The 22,385-nt window shown below is 42.1% G+C and overlaps 1 long non-coding RNA gene across 1 annotated transcript in view; it reads right to left on the bottom strand.

Moving 5' to 3' along the window:
* Positions 1 to 18,920, bottom strand: part of LOC137468210 (uncharacterized) — a 67,470-nt gene extending 48,550 nt beyond the window's left edge. Inside the window, exon 1 of the long non-coding RNA XR_010995798.1 lies at positions 18,765 to 18,920. This is a non-coding gene — a long non-coding RNA (uncharacterized lncRNA). The remainder of the gene's footprint in view (positions 1 to 18,764) is intronic.
* Positions 18,921 to 22,385: the final 3,465 nt, after the last annotated feature.

Raw genomic sequence — 22,385 nt, 5'->3', positions numbered from 1 at the left:
CCATTTCAGGCAGGTCTAAAAACAATGCAGGGATGTCTTGAGCATCCTTTGTCTGCAGCTCACACCCAGGTGAGCTCCACACCAGCTGTGGGGGCCTGGGTAGAGGTGCTGCTGTGGAAGTGGGACTTTGGTGTAGATCAGCCACGTCAGCAATAATCAGGTGCTGTAGCAGAGGTGTCCCCTAACTTGCAAAAGGAATATGATGTACAAGAATTATTCTCCACTCAAGGAAATATCACATGCTACTATTTATATTCTTCTATATCCTCTAGGGGCTTGGGTAATTCTGTATGCTTCCTGTTCCATGAAATCAAATTTTTTAAAACTTTAAAAAGGGAGGAAAGATTAAGAAACTAATGGAAAATTCTAAAATGGCTGTCATTTCTTCTAAAGAAATCAGAGTATTTCCCTCAAAAGTTTTTTGCAAAAATCTCTAATTGCATTACACAATATTTTATTTCCTTGGAATTTTGTTTTTCTGTCAGACTTTGCTGAAAGGGATATTTTTCTTGTCAAATCTTGTGTAATTACAACAGTAAAGGCACATTTTCCACTATGGTGGTGAAATTTCATTTGGAATGAAAGACATTAAAGAAATGTAGGTGTATTAATGTTGTTGAAAATAGCATTATGTAACAGACATTTGATGGACTTGCAGGTCTTTATTAGAGGTCAGATGCAGGTATTACTCATTCCCCAGTGCTCACAGAACTTGATGCCCCTTCTAACACCAATGAAAATACTCCAGTGGACTGCAAAAGGATCTGTTTTGGGACACTGGTACATCAACTTAATTCCTCCTTTCTTTTGGGAGCATAAAGGAGCAACACTCTGACTGGCAGAGTGCAGTGAGGAAATTTGCTTAATTGCTAGAGCAATAATGCTTAATACAAATCATGACACACGAATAAAAGAACAGGAGAAAGGAGCCTCTAGCTGCACAAGAGAAAAGCTCGATGAAATTTTAAAATGTTCCCTTGCATGCATATATGCAGTGTTTTATAGAGTAACCATAAAAATGACATGTTTTATACCTTTCAAGCACAAGCAACCTGTTTTGACTTTGTAGCACTTGGTGAGTCATTAGAGAAACTGATCTTACTAAAAGCTTTGCTATTTCTCTTGCTCTAACTGAGATCCCTAAAAATAAAGGCTTGGGTAAGATACAAGCTGCAAAAACAAAATAATGTGCATGTTCATTGTCTCCCCATCTTTGCAATGTGCAGACTTGGGCATCCAGCTTGCTCTTCCTTCGCCATCCAGGACAAGTCCTGGCTCCAGAGCTGCTCATCTAAGGTGGAGCCCCACTGGACACAGATTAGGCTTCCTCCTTTCCTGTAAGTGCATGTGGAGGGGAAATGAGGGTATCTTTTTGCTCATAGACTCAGATACTGGGTGATCTGGTGTAGCTGGTGTCCGTGATGACACCTGGCTGAGCTCACTCCACCTGCCCATCCACCATGTCTTGGCCATGACACTCCTGGCAACACTAAGCCTCTGGAACTGGAGCTGCAGATCCAGGCACTGCGCCTGTCACAGGTTCCTTGGCTCGTCCCCTGCCTGGGACCTGCCTGCTGGGCCCTTGTGCCTAGTTTGTGCCATCCTGAGCTCTGGACACTACCACAGCTGGTGCAGAACTTCCCTTTGCAGCTGAGCTCAGCAGGGAAACAGCAGAAATTAGAGCAAGAAGACAGAGACACCAGAAAGCCTTTGCCTGTGATCACAGCATTGCTCTCCTTAACAATCAACCACCAGAAGCAAAGGCAATTTACAGGAGGAAAAGCAACAACTAACCTAAAAATAAAGTATTGCATTCCTTCTCAATGTATTTCCCCCCCAAGCAATCAATTAATGTTTCTGCAACAACGAGATTATCAACTCCTGTGAGTGGGAAAGGAGGGGTCTGGGTCTGATGTGAGAGTGAGGGGCTCTGCTGCAGAAAGAAGCATCTCTCCTGCAAGATGCTGCACAATGCATCCAACAAATGGAAAACATTCCTGCACTGAGGAATCATCTTATCTCTGAATCCAAACATCTGTGAGTTTTATTTACTTGTTTTTGAAGGCTGAACAAGCAGCTATGTGTGCAGAGAGGCAGCAGGGAATTCATTTACTTTGTTGTTCGTGCCTCCAATCTTCCTCTGGCTGGTTGTGAACAGTATTTTGCTGCTGAGTACCAGTGGACTCTTTCTTGGTGTCTGAAAGCTTGTCAATAAAAATAACTGCAACAAGAAAAGAACAGCTTTCCTATCATGCAGCACTTTCAAGTTATCTCTTGATAGCAAGCGGTCAGATGTCACCACTATAAAACCACAGTTTTCTGGGATAATGTATAACCCGAACAATAAATCCAGTATTGTATTCCTAGTCTTTCACATCAGATATACAGGTCCTAGTGTCACTGCTTTTCCCTTCAGTTTAACCAGGGTTGGTCTGTCTGCTTAAGCTGAATGTTCTTCTGACTCCTACTCCTTTCTAAAACTAACCCACTTCATCTGCTGCCTGAATAAAAAGCTTCGCGTTAGTCACGACATCTTCCTGCACTGTTTTATTCACAAAGTTTGACAGAAAAATACATGTTATGAAACCAAATTTTAATACTTGATGGAAATTGGTCCGAACCTGCCTGGGCAGCTGTCCTGTGAAAACTGAAGGCAGCATTAAGAGTAGCATTTTCACCTGCTTGATGTGTTGGCAGGTTTGGGTCACTGATCAGACCAAAGACCATCATGCTGGGTGGAGCAGAGGCCCTTCAAAACAAATACTTGACTTTTGACAGTGGTCAATAGTAGGTGTCTCAGGGCAGAGGAGGACAAATAGTTGTGGTGGGACTCATGCTGATTCCTCAACCTGCTGCCTCGAGTCAGATGTTGTGCTCACAGTTTTAGTAGCTCAGGAAGTGTTTTTCATGTTGTGTTTTGGTCATTTTATGAAGCAATTCAGACTTTCACTCCACAGCATCCCATGAGTAAAACATACTAAATGATCTGGTTTATGCATTTTATCCACTTTCTTAATTTGCTTCAGATCTTCAGTCAGGTAACACTAGAAGAGGTTGCCCAGAGAGGCTGTAGGATCTGCATCCTACATTCAAAACCAAAGAAGACAAATCCTGAGCTAAGGTGGCAGTGCTTAGTTTCAACCAGATTATATCCAGGGATTCCTTTCAACTTAAATCATCCTGTCTTTGTAACTTGTCAGGGTGTTCACCCCCCTTTTTGGCAAGTAATAGCGAAACACCTCATTCTTCAGTTTCTTCTTACCCATCAACCACATCACTGATGATCCCATGAAGGACCGAAAACCAAGAACCCCTCACTGTCCTTGCCAGGTCTCTTTTCCAGACACCAGGGTGAATATTCTGTTTTGCCTCTCCCCTTAGAAAAGGGTAAGATGCCCTGTACCTTCACTCATCCTTGTCCTTCTCGCAACCTTTATTAATTCAACTTCATCCCTTCTAAGGGAGGGAGGAAGGACCACAACTCCTTGCAGAGTTTAAGAGGTGAGCAAATCCAGCACTTTCTACTGTGGGAAAATGGTATATCCAGACTATTAGATAAACTTCTCTTAATAACCCCAGTCTGGTCAGCTTTGCAGAGCCATGAAACAGCATTTTCGCCATGGTACTTTCAGACTCCTATTTGTCTCTCTTAAAGTAATTATTGATTGTAGTCCCATGTTACAGCATCCTCACTCCTCTCCTTTCTCCTCTTCATTCTTGCACTTCCCCCACAGTCAGGGCAACAATGGTGTTTGTGGGGTTCTAGGGAAGCTAGGCAGTCTCAGCAGGAGCTTCCATCACACCAGGAAGCTCTGGCTTGAAGGGAAAGGCTGTGGCTCCTTGGCAGCCTCATTTGCGGTGTCTTCTGTCCACCACAGCCACTTCTGCTGTCCTGTCCCACCACTCTCCCCCTCTCCTGCAGCACCTTGGGGCACCTTGAGTGTCCTGCCACACTTCAGAGCCTTCCTTATCTCCACAAACAAAAGGTCACAGATAGCTTTCTTCCACATTAACACCTTAAAATGGCTCCTTAAAGGAGCAGAGAACATCTGGGCCAGTGCAGGGGATGGAGGGAATAGAGTGGGGCTGAAGGAGAGGGGCAGATGATGGCACTGCACTGCAGAGGCAGCTGCTCCATCAGCTGAGGCTGCTGTGGGACTGCAGCTGTGCTCACACTTCTCTGCAGCTGTGCTCACACTTCTGGAAGCTCAGAGCCTAAGGAAGCTGCTAATGAGCAGCAGATCTTTCCTTCTTCCCTTTCTCACATGCCAAAGTACAATTCTTTTAATGGCAAAAGATAATAACTCTAAGATGTTATGATTGCACTACACTTTTTTTCCCCCAGCAAATCTTTGCTGGCTTTACATAAAGTCTGTCCTCACAAGTCTGTGTGAGGTACTTAACACTGAAAGCAGAAGGCTGTCTTCCAGAGAAATAAGATGAAGTTCAGGGATGTAAAACTGTGTGATTGAGTTCCTGCAGTCTATTAGGAGCAGTCAAGAAACAGGACTTAAAGGTCTGTCTCAGACTTCATTAATGTCTTTAACCACTAGAAAAGTTCTTGTACAGAAGGAAGCATTTCTCCATATAATACTGCTGGGGAAGAGATTGAGGAAAAGCCTGATGCATATCTGAAGGAGCCACCTAATTTCTTTTCACGCTTTTCAGGTATCTTATCAATACTCTTGTCTTTTAGCATCCAGAGTCTAACTTTCTCATCCCTAAGTAAGATGACTCAAGTTAGATGCCCTCACACATACTGGAATAACAATTTTCTGTCTGGGTCAGACTATTCCACTTTTTCATATCCTCATTTACATCCTTTTACATATCTTCAAAAATCCCTCCAGACTTCTCTTTACAATTCTCTTTAGAAATCTGAAAAAGATAAGCCCTGCTCTTCTAATATATAGTGATGGGACATCCTTCCCCCAGCCAAGGTTCTCTGCTCTCCAGCTATGGCCCCTGCTAGCAATCTTCGTGAGCTTGAGTGAGGAAAGCCTTTCAAAATTTTAATACATCTATCCCAGTTTAGGAAAGCACTGGAGTCAGGAACATTTGAACACACTTGCAATCCCTCCGTACTCTCAGTGAACTGTTGTAGAAAATGAGTGTCATACCCACAAGGGCAACAGAGCAGAGGAAGAGTAACATAACTGGTGGGACTTTCATGTTTGTCTAAGGTTTTATATAGTCAATATTTTTATATTATATGACTTCAAAAATTATATTTGTTCATGTAATTAGAGACTGTACTGTCCCAAAGCAGCCAAATTGAGACTCTGTGTGCAACATGAATGTAGTTGTTTCCTAGTATCTGCTTATAATATATTCTTAATGCATTCTTTTATGGGTTTATTTTCTCCGTCTTATTCAATATTCCAACATATTTTAAAAGGTAAAAAAAATATGAAGAGAGAAAAAGATAAAGCTAAATTTCTAACAACTATGTCAAGGACAATCCTATATATATCTCTAAGGAGAAGGTTTTTCTGCATACTCTGGGAGTTACAATCACAGCAAGAAAAAACATTTCAACCTTTGCAGAACCTGATCACAGTCTGAATTGCTATGCCATCAGGAACTTAGACTGTTCCACCAAATGCTTTCCACCAGTCAATCTCCAAGTGAATTAAGAAGGAAGGCAAGTATTACTGAACCATTTCACAGTCACACAAAGATACTGGTTCCCAAAAAATTGAAAGGAGATACCTCGAGGAGAGAGGTCAGGAGCAGGAAAGTCATGAAACAGCACAAGGCTCACTTAAATCCCAAGCGATGGTGATGGCTCCCATTGCTCCTCCAAAACCAGCAGACAATGACAAATCAGATTTCAGTTTCATTTTGATTTCAGGCTGTCCTCCACGTGACTGCATATTGCACCTCCTGTAAGAAAAAGCAAGAGCTTCCCTCAGGCTGTCCCAGGAAGGCCTTGTCCCTGAAGCTGTTGCAGGGAAGACAGCTGTAGAAATTGTTTTTCTATGACAAGAATACGATGTGCAGAGCAGCACGTTTGGCTTCCAGTGAAAAGGCAGGATGCGGGAATAGCCTCCCACTCTGGCCATGAACCCAGAACCACATCCTCTGTCTTGGGAGTGACCCACTGTTTTTTCCTCTGCTGCCTACTGTAGACCATGAGAATGATTGACATCCCACAGGAGCCTGAAGGGGATTGTTTATCCTGTCAAGAATACCATGCCAAGGCAAAATGGGACTTTATAGCAGCCCGCAAGTAGTCAAATCCCAGCCTCTGTAACCTGAGTGCAGAGATGCATTCCTGCTTTTCCCATCCTGCTGCAGTGTTCTGTTTCTGGTAGCTCAACCATGTGCTCTCCAAAACAAAGAAATACTACTGCAACCACTTCCCTGACACTCTTAACAATGCTCTTTTCATATCACCTATATTAAATCTGATGAGACGGCTTTGCTTAAACCTGTACACTCATATACATATTTTCATGCTGAGACAATGTTTAATAAGCTCAGTTCTGCCTGGCTGAACAATTTCTATCCAGCAGACTTTGCTCAGGTAGGTTCACAAACCTTGAAAGGAGTTACCTAGATACCTTTCATTATTATGGCAGCATCCCTAGTAAATAGGGAATTATGGCTGGAGCACTAACAGTGCTATGATCATTTCCATCTTCCCATATCAGCAATCCCACTAAAACCCAGAGTAAATGGGTAAATCTGCCCTAAGGTGAGGACCTGGTGAGCATCCAATACCACCAGCATTCAGTTAGCAGCTTGAGCAAGCTCTGGAGGGGCTCAATTTCTAGAGTGAGCACTGTTCCCCCTAAAACTGGGCAAAACTGCATGAAGAACAAGCCTTTTTATGGCTGTGATGGAGTTGTGCTCTCAGCTATTCTAGCAAAAAGATGAAGCCCAGAACAGTCATAGTTGACAGTATAAACTAATCCCTCTTAATATTTGCCTTGCAGTTTAATCTCAAATGCCAGTAACCTACATATGTTTGAAAACAATCAACTGGTGTCTATTTCAATTGTGGTTGTGTGTGCTCTAGAATCAATTTTCCCTATTTGTACTTTCTTCCATGCCTTCATGAGTTTAATCACCTTATTAAAAAATGTGCAAGAACTATAAATAAGAGAAAAAGCAAACCTTTCAGCCATGAGGCTGAGTGGAGACATGTATATAAGTGAACACATTTCCTGAGTAATAGCACACTACACAGTTTGTAAAATGCAATTTTGCTGTAGCAACTCTTATCAGGAAACATATTTACACTGATTTCTTGTGGCAATAGATCAAAGAACTTATTTTACTGACCTATATCTTTATTTAGTTGTACAGCAGTTTCTTACATAAATAAGCAAATTGTCTTCCTTTTTCTGGATAATTTCCTACTAATGGACAGCAGTTTTCCTGACATAGATGCTTTGCAAAGATTAATTTTTGAAGGCTAAAATTGGTGTCTGAATTTAAAATAACTCATGGTTGGAAAATTGCAGATGTGTGGAACACTGGCTGTCTGTAGAGGAAAAAAGAAGCAGTACACACAATGAGGCCACCACCCTGAGAAGACACAGGCCTTGCCACAGAAATAGAGATTTTTTTTTTTCTCCTGTCAATTTTCTCCTTTGTTTCTATCCACCCACAAAACCGCCTAGAAAAGTATAACTAATATTCATCCAGAAGAGAAGGACCAAGGAGCATGTAAGGCTGACAAATCCTGGCTCCTATTCCTTTAGTAACCAGGGGTGTGTGGAATTTATTTCCCAACCATTCAGCCAGACTTCCATTGAGACAGGGCCTCCAGTACAGCTGAGCAGCAGCTGATGGTGACTCCTTTGTAAGGGATTTTAAATATTTTGTTCCCATTCTACTTTTAAAAACCATTACTAGCTGTGTAAGGGCTCCACACATGGGACAGGTCACCTCTGGGCTGGCCTCCATGCAGCCCTGCTTATTTAGGGGCCCTGACTTGTTTGGCTGCTTCAGCACAGACAGGAATACCTGCAAGGGCATTTGCAGCCCTTAGCAGCATGTTCCAGGCATCAGCTCTGGTGTTCTGTTGCACTATGAAACAACAGTGTTCTATGATTAGTTGTGCCAAGACCAGCTGGGATGAGAAGGGAAGTCAAAGGATTGAAGTTTTTTTGAGGACTGAGTGCAAGGAGTGCAAGGGTCCACAGAGCAGCCCAAGGAACCGGTCCTTTGACCTCCTATTCTCTAGAGCTGCTATCAAAATTTCTATAAAACACCTTTTTTTTTTTTTTTTTTTTTTTTTTTTTTTTTTTTAAACAAAATGTGGACTTGCTAAAAAAATAGAGAATCTTATGGAAATACAGATGTTAAAACAAAATTTTTGGTATAAAAACCAGCTTATGTCAGTCTAGGAGACAATATGTGTCAAGGCTGCTGGAGCTGATATAGGGATTTCAATTTCAGGATTAAGTGCTCTCACCAGTGTCATTTGATAGAAAGGAAAAAGCATCTTCTCCAATCCCACCCACTGCAGAAGTTTCCACTTTTTACAAATAAAAAATACTTGGCTCAGGAGCAAGCATCTGAGTGTCCCTCATCCTAGAGCAGTGCTCAAACCCACACAAACAACATCTCTTGGAGAAGCACAAGCAACTTATATGGCCAGACCCATTTAAGGAGACCCATCACAGGGCAGCTGATGGAGTGGTGTCAGGGGAATCCCTCCTGGTGTGAGAAACCCAGATCAAGCCAATGAAGGGTTTAAATCTGTTTCTCCAATAACCCCAATGTGAAAAAGAAGCACCAGGCGACCACCTAGTCCAGAACAAACTTGCTCTTTTCCCTATTTGGAGAATACTTTTAGAGTTCTGCTTCATGCCAGAGAAGCATGGAAACATTACACAGCCAACTCTGCTGCCTAAATTTGTTCTTGAAAATGGCAACTAGTTACAATTAGATTTCCTTAGACAAATTTGAAACCAGGTTGGCAAAATGATAAATCTTGCATTATCTTGCAATATTTGCAGTTAACTCATTAAAGCTAAACCCAAAATGCAGGTCATTTATTTGTGATAACTCCTCTTCTAGGCAAGGAGTTTTCTATGTCTGGCACAGTTTTCATTTAGGTGGAAAAATAAGTTGCTTGACTTGTTAAGCAACATGTTGATAACATGTTAATAACATGGAGAAAGAGAGTAATCAGTGCAAGTCCACATTGGGAAGGAATCTTGTGGAATTGAAAGAGTCTTACATGGCAGCAAAACCAAAAGATCACCTGCAAGCTTCACAAACCCCTAAACTCAACTAGTCTGGGATTATTATGGGGAAAGACATGATACACTTATTATTGAATTGCTTGCGGAGGCTGATCTGTGTCAGCAGACACTGCCATGTGGCTGGCTGCCCTGTCATTTCCTACAGAGATGCTCACAAGTCTCTGAATGACACTGAGGGAATTGTTCAGGAGACCATCACACATGTCCCATTAATTCCAAGAGGACACGTGTCACTGCACTGCACTCTTTGAGAAATTTTCCATCATTACTTACATTGTCTAAGTATTTTGCATTTTCAATGAGTGATGAACGCAGAAGTAGAATAAAAACTGATTATGTTTAATATCTGAGCTTGCAGAATATTTTAAGTCAGTTTTACTTGAAAGAAGGAAAGGAGCTGCCAAAGGCAACCATGTTTTGGATGAAGAGTAGCTACAGATATATCTGTACCTACCTATATCAAGCAAAATTCCCTTCTAGCATTGCTCTGGGAGGAAGGTTGGTTTAAGAGGCTGGTTTATTGACTGATTGTTTCCTCTAGCCCAGGATATTTCAATATTTGCATGATGGACTCAGAAACCTATACCCTGAAGGGACAGGAGTAATTTCCTAGTTCAGGGATTCTGCAGCCACAGAGAAGCAATGAAGAACAGTTGACACAGGAATCAAATCATTGGACTCAATTTCTCTGAGAATAAGGGAAGGCAAATATGCTAGAAAATATACGCCAGTGGATTTAAATAAGTGGAAAACAATGAATATACTTTAGACTTGGTTTTAAAACACTTGCCAAGTTGTTTTGGTTTAAAACCAGAAAACAGCCACTTTAGCTCATTATCATGTCTGGCCATGCCCCCTTCATGCAACACCTCACACTAGTCTTTACTATTGTTATTATTAACTTGACTAAAGATATTTTTTGGGAAAAAAATACCAACTAGCAGAACATTTTAAAAAGTATTAGTTACTGCTTTTGATTTTAAAAAGTGATGTTTAAAGGAACTGTTAATCCATACGTGATTTGAAAGGTGTTAATACGAGTTAACCAATGTATTTTGAAAGTACCACTATTTATTTTCTCAGTTCACATATGCCCTGTGGGAATTAATGAAAAAGAAAGGTAGAATCCCAAGATATTGAAATATAAGCCAATGGATGCTGATGGATCTAGTGGTCCCTAAGAGGCCTCTGGCTGTGCATGGCTTAAACTTCCTGTTACATTGAGATTGTGGTGAAAAACAGGGTCTGTGATGTGCTGAGCTAAATAATGTCAGGGAAACTGCAGCTTTTTGGAGACCAGCACCCAGCATTTGTAGTAACCAGGTTGTTCATTTAACATGTACTGGCTTACTAAGTAAAGTAAATTAAAGGCTGAGGTGGCAACAACGATAAGCAGCAAATTTGTTTGTTCAGTAGGGAGCTGAAACGTGTCGGCTCATGCTTTGATCAAGTTAAATTGAGAGGTTTCAAAGTACACACAGGAAATGCTCCAACAGATTAACTTTGTCCCTGAAGGTTCGTCCCAGTCACTTTTCAGCCTTCTGCACTCTGTTATCTGTTTCAGCAATTCTGTAACTTTAACCTCAGAGAATCCACAGAGAAAAGTGACAGTGTTAAAGGTCAAGGGTTGACTTCTAGGGTGATGGGCATAATGTCTTGGTCTTAAGAGACAGGCTATTGGGCAGTTTTTGGTTCTAAACAAAAAGGAAGGGAAGAAAAAGGAAAGGTAATGGAAAATTAAGTGGGTTTTGAAATAATTTGCTTTAAATGCAGTTAAGGTGGTAAATCATTACTACAAATCAGTATCCACACATGCTGTGGAGATCAGTACATTGAAGCCTGGCTGCTGAAAGACCAGAGCCTCAAACTCAATTGACTTCAGTTCAAAGAAGGAAAAAGCTTTCCCTGAAATGCTCCCCATGGACAGCTGTCTATAAATAAACACTTTTCCTAAAAGTGGGTTTTCCTCTGTCTGAAATGGTGCCTGTTCGCACTGCATCCAACCTCTCTGTGAGCAGGTTATTTTCACAAAGCTTGTAGGAGCTTGATTTTCTTTGAGAGATCAATGGGTTGAAATTTGTCAATAGGTTCAAAAGAATTCGGGGGTGTGGAAGTGACGAAGATACAAGCGCATGCAGCAGGATTGCATAAGCCTCATTTATGCCAGAATCAGGCAAAAAGAGTTGCAGCAATATTAAAAAAATAACTGAGCAGGCATAATTCCTAAAAAAATGCCAGTAGCTAGCCATGACTTCATTTTTGTTGAGGGCAAAAGGAAAGGGGAGAGCTGTCATTTTCCTCAGTATTTAAGTATTTTAGCCTGTGACATCTGTTTTTGAGAAGTGAGGACATTTCACAGATAAAAACCACTTCTATCTGAAATAAGGAATGTGGAATCTTCTTATCTTATCAGGGAACAATAAAATCTCCTGAAATTGGTAGATGAGATAGCATTTTTTCTGTTGCTAATAATGGTGTTCAGCAACAGATCTGTTCATAGAACTCAGTGCTACTCATGCTGTCTCTCATCCATCGTACGCAGTGTTTAAAGCTGGCAAGTTATTTCAATGTTAGGGGTATCAATGCAAACACAACTATACAAACCAGAGAGGTACTTACATCTGCATAATGTAATAGTCTCCATGGCCATAACACCTCTGAGTGTCCAAGCCTGACCCTAAAGGGACCTAACTGGCAAAATCCTACTCTAGTTAATAAATCCAAATTAGATATCGGCACAGTTAGTACACAGCAGCTCAAGGGGAATTCAGAAGATAATGTTTATAAAACTGGTTGCAAAAAAAAAAAAATTGGCTGAGATGGGTTTCAAATATATTTGAAAAATTTCTAGTATATTTGAAAAACAACATAATACCCTAAGACTATTAAAGGCTGAAATTTTGCAGTATTGAAGAACATAATCATTTTTTATTTTATTGATGACCTATGGCATCATAGAATCCGAGAGTTATTTTCTCATCAATACAGAACCAGCTAGAAAATCCTGCTGCTTGGCAGAGCACAATCCTTAACCCAGGGAAGTGACCTATTGACTGAAAAACAACAACAAATCTAAGTGGTCTGCTAACCCAGTTAATTTGTTCTATTTCCCTGTTGTTGGAGTTAAATGTTAGAAACTTCAAGTATAATCTCAAAATCCAAATTTCAAGCATAATCTCAAAATCCCAAAAATATCTGCTTCTCTCCATTTTTAGTTCATCTTTGTGTTTAAACAGCATTGTCTTCCTATGCATCTTCTAGACTTTAAATCCTGTCACTTTTAAGGTATTTCCCTTTAAAGAAGAACACATGAACAAACAAGAAATTTCTCTTCTCTGTGACAACTTGGGACACTGACCACGGGTGCTGCTGATTGCTGTGCCCAGGGTGATGTGCGGTGGCATGAAAAGCTTGGTAAAAATTCAAAAGAGTTGCTGCACTTTTCCCCTCCTCTTTAGTATCTTTATTTGCACTCCTCTCCTCTCTGCACAGCCTCCTGGACAATCCCTTCCTGCTTACGATTTTCCTGACCCCTTCATTATCCTACATTAACTTCTTGTTAAAGACTTTCCTGCTGGGAAACCTAGAAACTTTCTTCCTTCCCCCAGTGAGATCTTAACTTAGAAAGAACAGTTATAGCAATAATCCAATTTAGGGAAGAAAAAAATAAGACAGCTGCTCAGCCATGCTATTCAGCACTGAATTTTTTTTTCTTTTCAACCTTCTTAAGTTTTTCACTTTTTTTAGGAATGGAAGCCGTGTGGAGCAGAAATTTTGTTCTCATTTTTGTTGGAAATACATAATACTAGTTATTCATGCAAAAGCAGTTCTAAATTTAAGCAAAAATAAACCATAACCTGAGAACCTTTTTTTTTTTAGAGCTAGCAATCACTCCAGACAATTCAGCGCAATTTTGACTGAAGTGCACGAGCTTAGCTTTTTGCTTGAGATGGATCAAAAATACTCCCCAAATAAACCTTCCTGCAGTATTTCCAGCACAGCCTTCAAAAAAGCCAGAGACAAAAAAGAATCTTCAAGTCTGCTGCACTGAGGCAGGAGGTCAAAGTGCTCACACAAATTGGTAAAGAAGTAATGTTTTATCAGTGACACTGCAATTACAGACGTTTGATTTCTGTTTGTAGGACAAGGTCCTCTCATTGATGGAGAACCCACCAGGCATGGAAAGAAAGGGATCTTTGTGTGAGGAGCGGCAGCACATGACAGGCATCCTTGTGACCGGCTGGCTGACGCAGCCCAGGCTGCCCAGGCTCAGGGTCTCCCTGCTCTTGCTGTGTTCCACCCCCATGACTGGAGACTGCTCAGCTCTCCACAAAAAAAAAAAAAAAAAAAAAAACCAAAAAAAAAACAACCAACCCCCCCTGCCAAAAAAAAAAAAAAAACCAAAAAAAAAAAACCACCCCAAACCAAAAACCAAAACCACAGCAACAGCCTTTGAAAGAAGTGGCTGTGCTCACAGTTAAAATAAATAGATCAGGAAGGAACAAACTGCAGCCCCCTGGGCAATGCTTGGCCTGGCTGTTCCCTGAACAAGCTTGTTTCTAGATTGCAGCAGGTATCTTTCCCAGAGATGAAGGGTTCTCCAAGGGAGTGATTTCCCTTTTTTTTTTTTTTCCCTCAGGCATTTCAATGGGAAAGTTAAAAATAAATGAAAGGAATCAATGCCTTTTGGCTGCCGCTGTTTCAGCTGATGCCTCCTCTAGCAAATCACAAGCTTGATATGGTGCCTGAGAGCTCTTCACAAGAGAAAATGGGCTTCTCCACACAAGATTTTACAACTGCAGCCTTCCATCCTTATGACTTTGAGTAATGTTTTGCTTCTGAATGTTTATGCTTTCCAGCTATGAGTGAATATATGAAATAGCTCTTCTGTGCAGTGGGAAGCAACCTAACGAGCCTGAGCTACACGAGGGCACTGGAGGAGTTTACAAATGTGTGGGGAGCCTGTGCTCAGCAACCCAGGAGATACCACTCGAGGGAGTCCTCTGACAGAGCTGGGGACAGCACTGTGCCTGAAGTGGAACAGACAACCAACTTAAACAAAAAAAGGGACATCTTAATCTCCAGTTGAACGTAGGTACCCAGATCTCTGGTCTACATTGTGGTCTTGTTAGGTCTGAGGGAAAATCTATAGGCAAAAGAAGGCAAGCTGGGCTGATCTGGGTTTTACAGGGCCAGTGTCTTACCTTAATTAGGCAGCACAGCAAGCGGAGGAGTGGAGGAATAAATAACATATTCAACCAATACAGAGCTGGGGGAGAAAATGTCTCCCTGGGGTGAAAATTTTATGAAATTCTTGCTTTTATCTGCTGAGAGAGGCACTTATTGGTCAGGGGCAAAACAACATTGGTGCAGACTGAAGGGGCTGATGATGAGGTTTTGGGATCAGGGTTCAACCCCAACAGTCTCCCCAAACAAATTCCATTGAATTCTTGTAGGGAGTGAAAGTTTGGTTCTACCTCCAAAGCAGAAGCTAAAAGGGGCTGGAAGGGTGAATTGCTCCATTAGGTGCAGAGATTGAAGGAAAAGTTTTGTGTGCATGAACGGAACAGCCTCTAGGGAATGTCAGGGTGAATGTCACATTTAACAGTGATCCTGAAAAAAACAAATAATTATCTGAAGAAAGCAAATGGCAGCACAATGTTTGAAAGTCCTGTCATACTGAATATTTTCCTGTGGTTTTGCAAGAATGGAATGGCACAAGCACCATTAAGAAAAAGCCACCTACCATCAGAGATCACATAAAGATGAATTCAATACTGCCCTTAGGCATTTCACAGGAAGCCAGAACATGTTTTGGATGGCAAAATGGATAAGAGGATTTACAAACTGGACATTTTAGTAAAAAGAGAATCAGAAGAAGAGTACCCTTACCACTGGTAAGGGTACAAAGTTCAGCATTCCACAAAATCTATCTCACTGCCTAAAATCTAATCTGAGAGCACTCAAGAGCAGTCTGTGAGTGACTGTGCAGGAATAGCACTCCACAGAGGATGCTGCCCTTAACAGCCTGCCTGCCAAACAGAAGCAGATGATGAGAGCAGGGCAGGGAACACAGCTCAGCATGCATGAGATTGAGCACGTGGCAGCACAGTACAGGGAGTGGATAGGTGACACCTCTGCCCTGTGGCCTACAAGCCTAGTGCACCAGTGACACAGTGACACAGTGCCAGCACAGCACGCCTACGCACGGACACCAAAGCAGTGCAGCCTTCTTAGCATGAGGGGGTCACAGAATTGACTCAGAAGAAGGGCCATTTGGCTACTGCTCTGTCCAGGAAGACCAGGGCCAGTGGGGTCCACTGGAGGAGGCATTTGAGGCTGGTGAGGGGAGGCAACAGGACTAACACCAAAGAGGCTGTAGTCACCACAAACACCCTCCAGACTGAATGTCCCTCAGAGGGGTTTAACTTCCCTTTGAGTTCATGCCTGTTGTTTGGAGAGGAAAGGAAGTTGTGTCCAGTGGTACCCTGGCCATGCTGGTCAGACATGGGTGCTGGGACACCCTGCTTGGCCATCCTCAGGTGGCCACTCTCTCCTTCTGCTTCAGCACTCCCTGCCCAGCTTTCCAATCGTGGGTCTTGGCCAGGCAGTGCCCAGGGCATGGGGCCAGCCTGTCTTTTCTGATCAATACCCAGCTGTGGGGTGTTCCTCCACCTCCCTCCAAAACACCACAGTGGTATAGCAGCCAGGGAAAGCAGCATGTGACTGGCTAGCCCCAGGCTCCCTGGCCCTTCAAGAGGAAGGCGGCAGGCTCTCTTACACCATCCTTCAATAATTTACTAGACAGGCACTAACAGCTTCCCCCTCTGTTGCAACAAGCAAGTCAAAAACAGTAGAGCAGAAGCATCCATCTCTGACATTCCTGCAGGTTTTCTGTAATGGATCACTTTTGATTAATTAGCAAAACAAGTTTGAAACAGCCTGCAGGATACTTGGTGTATGCTTGTGTCTCAAACTGGAACAGGAAACCAAATCTCTCTCTATAAAACACGAACATAAAAACTCTGCCCTTATTGTTTCCACTTTCACAGGGGTCCTCCTTTCTTTGCTGTCCATTGTCCATGTAGAAAAGAAAAAAATATCTAATGTATCTTTGCTATTGTACTGGAACTAAAAACAAAAACAAAAAAAAAATTGTTTTGCTCACCTTTTCTCACCTGGGAGCACACAGCCATTGCTTGACAAAATGTAGCACAAACACACAGCATGGCATTTCTCCTGCAGGTTTGCTGTCTAGAGTTTCCTCAGTTAAAAACTGAACCAAGCACTGGCTTCCTACAGCTGGTTACCAGTTCAGCACTTGAAGCACAGCTCATCTTTGACAAAGTCCCAAGATGCTGAATGTGGTATCAATCTCAGCCTGCATGGGCAACACCAGCTCTGGAATCACTTGAACTGCAGCATACACTGTGAAATGTCTCAAGATGTTCACTCAGAGAATTTTTGTTAATTTTATTATTTGTTGCCCAAACGACCATTAAAAAAAAAAAAAAATTTTAAGGACAGTAACTTTCTCCTTTTTTTTCCTGAGGAATTAGTCTGAGGCCTTGCACGCTTTCCCACGCTCACAGATTGTGGGTTATAAATGCGTGGGAGTAATGCAGTTTCGATCAGTCAGGTAGGCTGGGTTTCTGTTAGCTGCCTGCATACCTTTGAGCCCTATCAGCACACGGTGATCAGTGGAATTCCTAGCATTTTTGTCATAGCATCACAGGCAGTACTTTACAGAGTAAATACCAGTGACCTGCTGTTCTGTCAGGGCTCTGTACTTACCTTTTATTTTCAAGTCAAAGGTTAGGCCTATTTATGTAAATCCTCAGCCATGGGCCAAGTAATCTGACCTCCTGGTTTTCATTCTCCTAATTGTTTCAGGTATTTTTCTTGAAAAGTTTGGTCAGTTAAAGCTAGGGATCTTTTTTTAAGGCGCCTTTGAAGGGCTCTAGGGGCTTTCATAGCCCACCCAGTTTGCAAAGTGGAAACATCAGTGACCTGATGCCCTGGGCACTTATTTAAAATTCATTACCAGGAAATAAGGTTTTGATATATAGCCCCTCTATGGTGAAGAATATCTTAGGGAACATATGCATGCCTTTTTTTACTTTGGATTATGTGATCTCTGAAGCCACATAGAGAGGCAATAATAAATTATATTCCTGTTTGCCCTTCATTTCTAATAAGAACGTTTTCAGCTGTAGATAGTTTTGACTTCCCACATGCTGGCCACTGCTTACAATTCCTTTGTTACTTCATGCTTGGCCGTGCCATTTTATTCATAAAAGGGTGTCCAAAGCAGTATAACAAGAAAAAGAAATTTACTGGGTTTTTTTCAAGTCTTTTCTCTGAGATTCAGCCATGCTTATATTCTAAGATTAAAAAGCAAGATGAATATCCTCTGAATAAGAGAGAAATACAGCCAGTTTACTCATTCATAGAGGAGTACAGCTACCCTAGGTTTTGTCCCATCACCCCTGGGCATAGAAGCTACATATTTCCATATGACCAAAACCAGCCATATATAGCTCCATAGTGGGAGTAAATCTCTCCTATCTTCAGGTATATTAAAACTAGAAACACTTATCAGGTCACTGCTTTCACTTCTGACCATGGGTAAATCATATAAAATGCATGCTATCACATTTCAGTATTTATTTCTTCCCTAGACGTCTTCCTGTTAAGTGTCACTTTGAGGTATGCACTGGAAAAGAATAATTAATATAATAATAATAATAATAATAATAATAATAATAATAATAATAATAATAATAATAATAATAATAATATATTCTTTAACTGGTGCTGATACCAGAGTTCATGCTACCATCTGAAAGCAGCAGCTCTAAAGTGGATTTTGGCTTCTGCATTTTTGATCTGTGGAGAACAAAAGTACAATCAGAGAGCTGAAGTTCAACATCTGGGGCACTCATTATGCAGCTTATTCTCCAGGTATATTCCTTTTAATTATTGGAATAGTCACTTGTTTGCTCCTGGTAAAAAAAAAAAAAAAAAAAAAAAGGGATTGTAGAAAAACAGGCTAAGTGAAAAGCACCACTTAGGTTCTTCACTGCTATGTGCTACTGACTTGAAATACAATGTTCCTTTTTTTCAGCCTTCAGGTAACTACAGCCTCATTCTGGGCAGAAAAAAATTCCTGCTTTCCATACCCAGCAACAGAGGAACACTGAGGAAACGTTAAGGAAGGAAGGTCAAGTCCTGCCACCTGAAGCCATTAGTAATTAAAACACATAAGCTGGGATAGAGTTAGCAGAAATTGCTATGGCAAACAGATGAGTGATGGAGGCATAAAATAATGACAGTGGCTGGCAAATGGAAATAGAAGTCAAACTGTCAGAAAGGTGAAATTACAGTCAGGGTCTCAGGCCTTCACAAAATGTGGAACCCACACTCAAGCGAGAAATTGTACATTGGGACTTTTCCCCACCTCTCCTGATTTCACAGGCTACTTCCCACACTCAGCCACAATTGCTCAATATCTCTGCAGCAACTGCAACTGTTACTTACATACCAAATTTTGAAAATACTTTGACTTTCTTTGAACTGAAGGAGATGTTGTTGTTTGGTAAGGCAAGCTCCCAGGGGACACTGTTTGAGACCATCCTCTGAAGCCCTGTTTTCCACCAGTTCTAACAAAGTGCGCATTTCTGTTGATACTTGTGGGACCCATAAAGAAGATAGGACCAATCATTACCATCCTGAGGTCTATTTCTTTTCATGCATAGATATCTTCTAACATTAAATGGATATGACTGCATAGCCTGCCTATGCCCACAGGATGAGAGATGATCTTGAGATTTACCAGCATTGGATGAAGCCAAAATATTGGCACCAACTCATTTTTCTTCCCAAGATGTGCCCAAAACAAGTCAGCATTACCTCAGTTACAAAGCAGGGAGTCTTTGTACCTCTCTATATGTCCCTGTTGTCTAGACCTGAGAAGGAGACATCAGGGTGGTGAGATTTAAGCCTTCCAAGCTGGGAATCCACACCATTTCACAGACCCAAATAGACACATGATGAGTGCAGGAGTCCAGTTACAGAGCCCACAGTCAGGTAAACATGGATATAAAATATCTAAAGGGACTGAAGGTCTGTAAGTGGATGCAGTGGAGCAGGAGGAAGGGTGAATTGCTGTAAGTTGAGGTTCCCTAAGAGCTCAACCAATCCAAGTCCTGCAATTCCCTTCGCACCCCAGCCACAAATTCCAGCAAGATGTTGTGTGCCAGTACCAGGCCTTGCCATGACCCTGCTATGAGCTGGTTCAGGGAGTCAAATCAGGTAAAAAGTACTTCTGCAGGAAAAAGCTGAGGCCTTTAAGATGTTTCATTCCATGAACTGGCTCATGACATGACCATGCAATTATCAGTGCTGGCAAGAAGAGAGGGAGCAAGGTGCAAGACCAAAGTTCTGACTTGGACCTGAATCAATTTGGACATGAGCCCTTAAACAAAGAGCTAAACTAGTCTGTGTAACGTCACAAGCATGAAAGAATTCCCCAAACTGCTGCTCACATTCCTATTTACACAGTAATCCTCTGCTTCACAAGAGTGCACGAGAACACATCTTTCTGATGCAACAAACATTTTTCTTCCACGCAGAATAAACCCATTCTACACACTGCTCAAACACAACATGCCTGACCCTTAATTTTTCTACTGGGCCCCTAACTAGATATAAAAACTGAATTCTGAGGGCTCTTCAGCAGGGCTTGAACAGCTGACCAGATCTCTGCCAGCCTTTACAGGCTTGCTGAAAGACAAAAAGAGCATTCCAGTTCAACTCAGTTGGGTTTGCTAAACCACAGCATTCCCAACCAAATTCAGCAGGTTTTGACTCAGCGCTATTGTTCTTAGGCACATAGTAGACACAACTTTCTTGCTTCCCATTTTGTTGTTTTGTTTTGTTCTAAAGAATTGCCTCACATTCCTCTCTAATTCCTGGTGGTGTTTCACGGGATTTTGTGCTTTAAACACACAGCTGTCAGAATCAACAGTTCTTCTATAGATATTTCCCCTCTGTAGCTGTCCCTTTTCTCATAAGAGACAACATGATCCTATATCATTTTTGACTAAAAGATATGTGATCCAAGACAGCATCTTGGCCTTACTCCGTAAAAGCACACTGTTTCATTTACTGTCCATGTAAGCCTGCCTGGAAGTTAGAGATATAAGGCATTTTCTATTGATATGTCATTTAGCATTAAACAATTTTAATGTACTTCCATCAAATGTCCACCTTCATTCCACAAGTTAACTGATGCTTTCCTACTTACCCTTTCCGAAGGCTTCTGATTTTGTGGTTCGCAAAGCCAGCTGTGCACGTGGTGCATGCACCACCCACCTCCCCAGTGACGGGGTAATGCTGTTTAAAACACCATCGTGACCCTTGGTGCTGCACATGGTGTTGTGACAGCAGCAGTGTTGGCTTCTTGGCCAAAGCCACAGAAGGACGTACCCCATGTCCTGCTGCGGCCATTTTGCATGTTTCCCAAGCAACATTTCGTACACTTCCCAAACACGGGCCAGATCCCACAGGTCAGAATACAGCCTTGGGATCCTCATTGCTGAATTCCAAAGAGCGCTGCCCAGAGCCCAGCAGGGCCCAGACGAGACGCAGGCCGGGTCCCCAGCATGGCCTCCGGCTGGGCCCTGCGGGGCCTGCTCCCACAGCCATCCCAAGAGGTGTTAGCTGCTCCACAGCTCCTTCCCTGTCCGTTCCCTTCTCCAGGGCACACCTGGCACCGTGCAAACTGGCGTGTCCTCACCAGCAGACATGGCCAGGGGCCGTGTGTGTGTGGTGCATGGCAATGTACAAACAGCCCTTGTGTCCAGGACAAAATCCTCCCCTCAGAGAAGGTGTGAGGACAGCGCGAGTGGAAATACCTGTGCAAGCTTGCATAGCTGCCTTAATCCTGCGGCACAGCCTCTCTCAGCTCTTGGTCTGAACACCCTCCTACATCCACACGCCTTTCCTCTCTTTCACTCTCTGCCAGTAGCCTCAACAACCAGCCTGGGCTCCAACCAGAAGTTCACAGACAGGAGAGCTGGAATGGTTTCCAGCCCTGTCTTCACACTGCTTGGCCGGGGTATGAAATGAGGCTTCATTCTCAGGGGAGATATTTGGGTCACAGTCAGGGATGGAGTGACCTACTTCTGTATCCTTGGGAATTACTTTTACTCTCCATTTCTGACTCAAGAGCCATGCCCGGACAGATGTATTACCACAATATTGCAACTGTCCTAGTGAAACCTGCCAGCCCTGACTGATCTTGGCATCCCTCCTAATACCCCTGGAACCATTCACCCCTCCTGGCTGGTCTGCTGGCATGGGAATAGACAGAGCATCTCAGCAAACCTCACCAGGCCATCCTTGCCCTTTGGATCAGCCCATTACAGAGGGATGTTTCAGCATATGCAATGCAATTACGTCAATATCAAGACACAGTGGATTTCTCTCCAACACAGTTTCATCAAATCAAGAAAAATGTCCTAATTCCTACAGCAGCAAGTTCTCTCCCTTCCCCCTCAGATACAGCATTAACCTTCTCTACTCAGCAACCCACTCACAGGATTGCTGATAGCTACTAATTAAAAAGGTTTTTAACTGACTGCAAAACTGGACTGAATGAAATGATGAATATCACTGCTGTAGATATGAATTTTAATTTGGATTTCTGAAATAGGCAATTACAGCTTATATATATATATATATATATATATATATATATATACACACATACATACATATATACACAGACATCCTTACTTATATGGTTTTTGTATATTAAACAGAGCATGGCCCTCCCAAGGATGGGTATGAAGACAAAGCTTGTGAATTCAAATTTCATATGCCAAGTGGAAAATGAAGAATATTTAATATCTTAAAAATGCGCTTTCCACAAAGTTTGAAGAAGTCCATTTTCCAGGATTTGCCCAACTCTGCCAAAGGGCGATTTCTTCCATCCTGTCCTCTATTGACAAGATGATAGCTCTGGACCCTCTCAGCTGAGACATCATAGTTGAAAGTAGCTGTAGTTTTGAAGCTCAGAACCAGAGGTAATAAGTCTCTGAAAAGAGGAGCTAGTGTTAACTCTCACTGGATGACTCAGGACACTTCAGCTTTCTC

This window comes from Anomalospiza imberbis, chromosome 2 (genome assembly GCF_031753505.1).
Source record: "Anomalospiza imberbis isolate Cuckoo-Finch-1a 21T00152 chromosome 2, ASM3175350v1, whole genome shotgun sequence".
Taxonomy (NCBI): domain Eukaryota; kingdom Metazoa; phylum Chordata; class Aves; order Passeriformes; family Viduidae; genus Anomalospiza; species Anomalospiza imberbis.
Note: the sequence above shows the minus strand (reverse complement) of the source record. Positions and strands in the feature narration are given on the sequence as shown.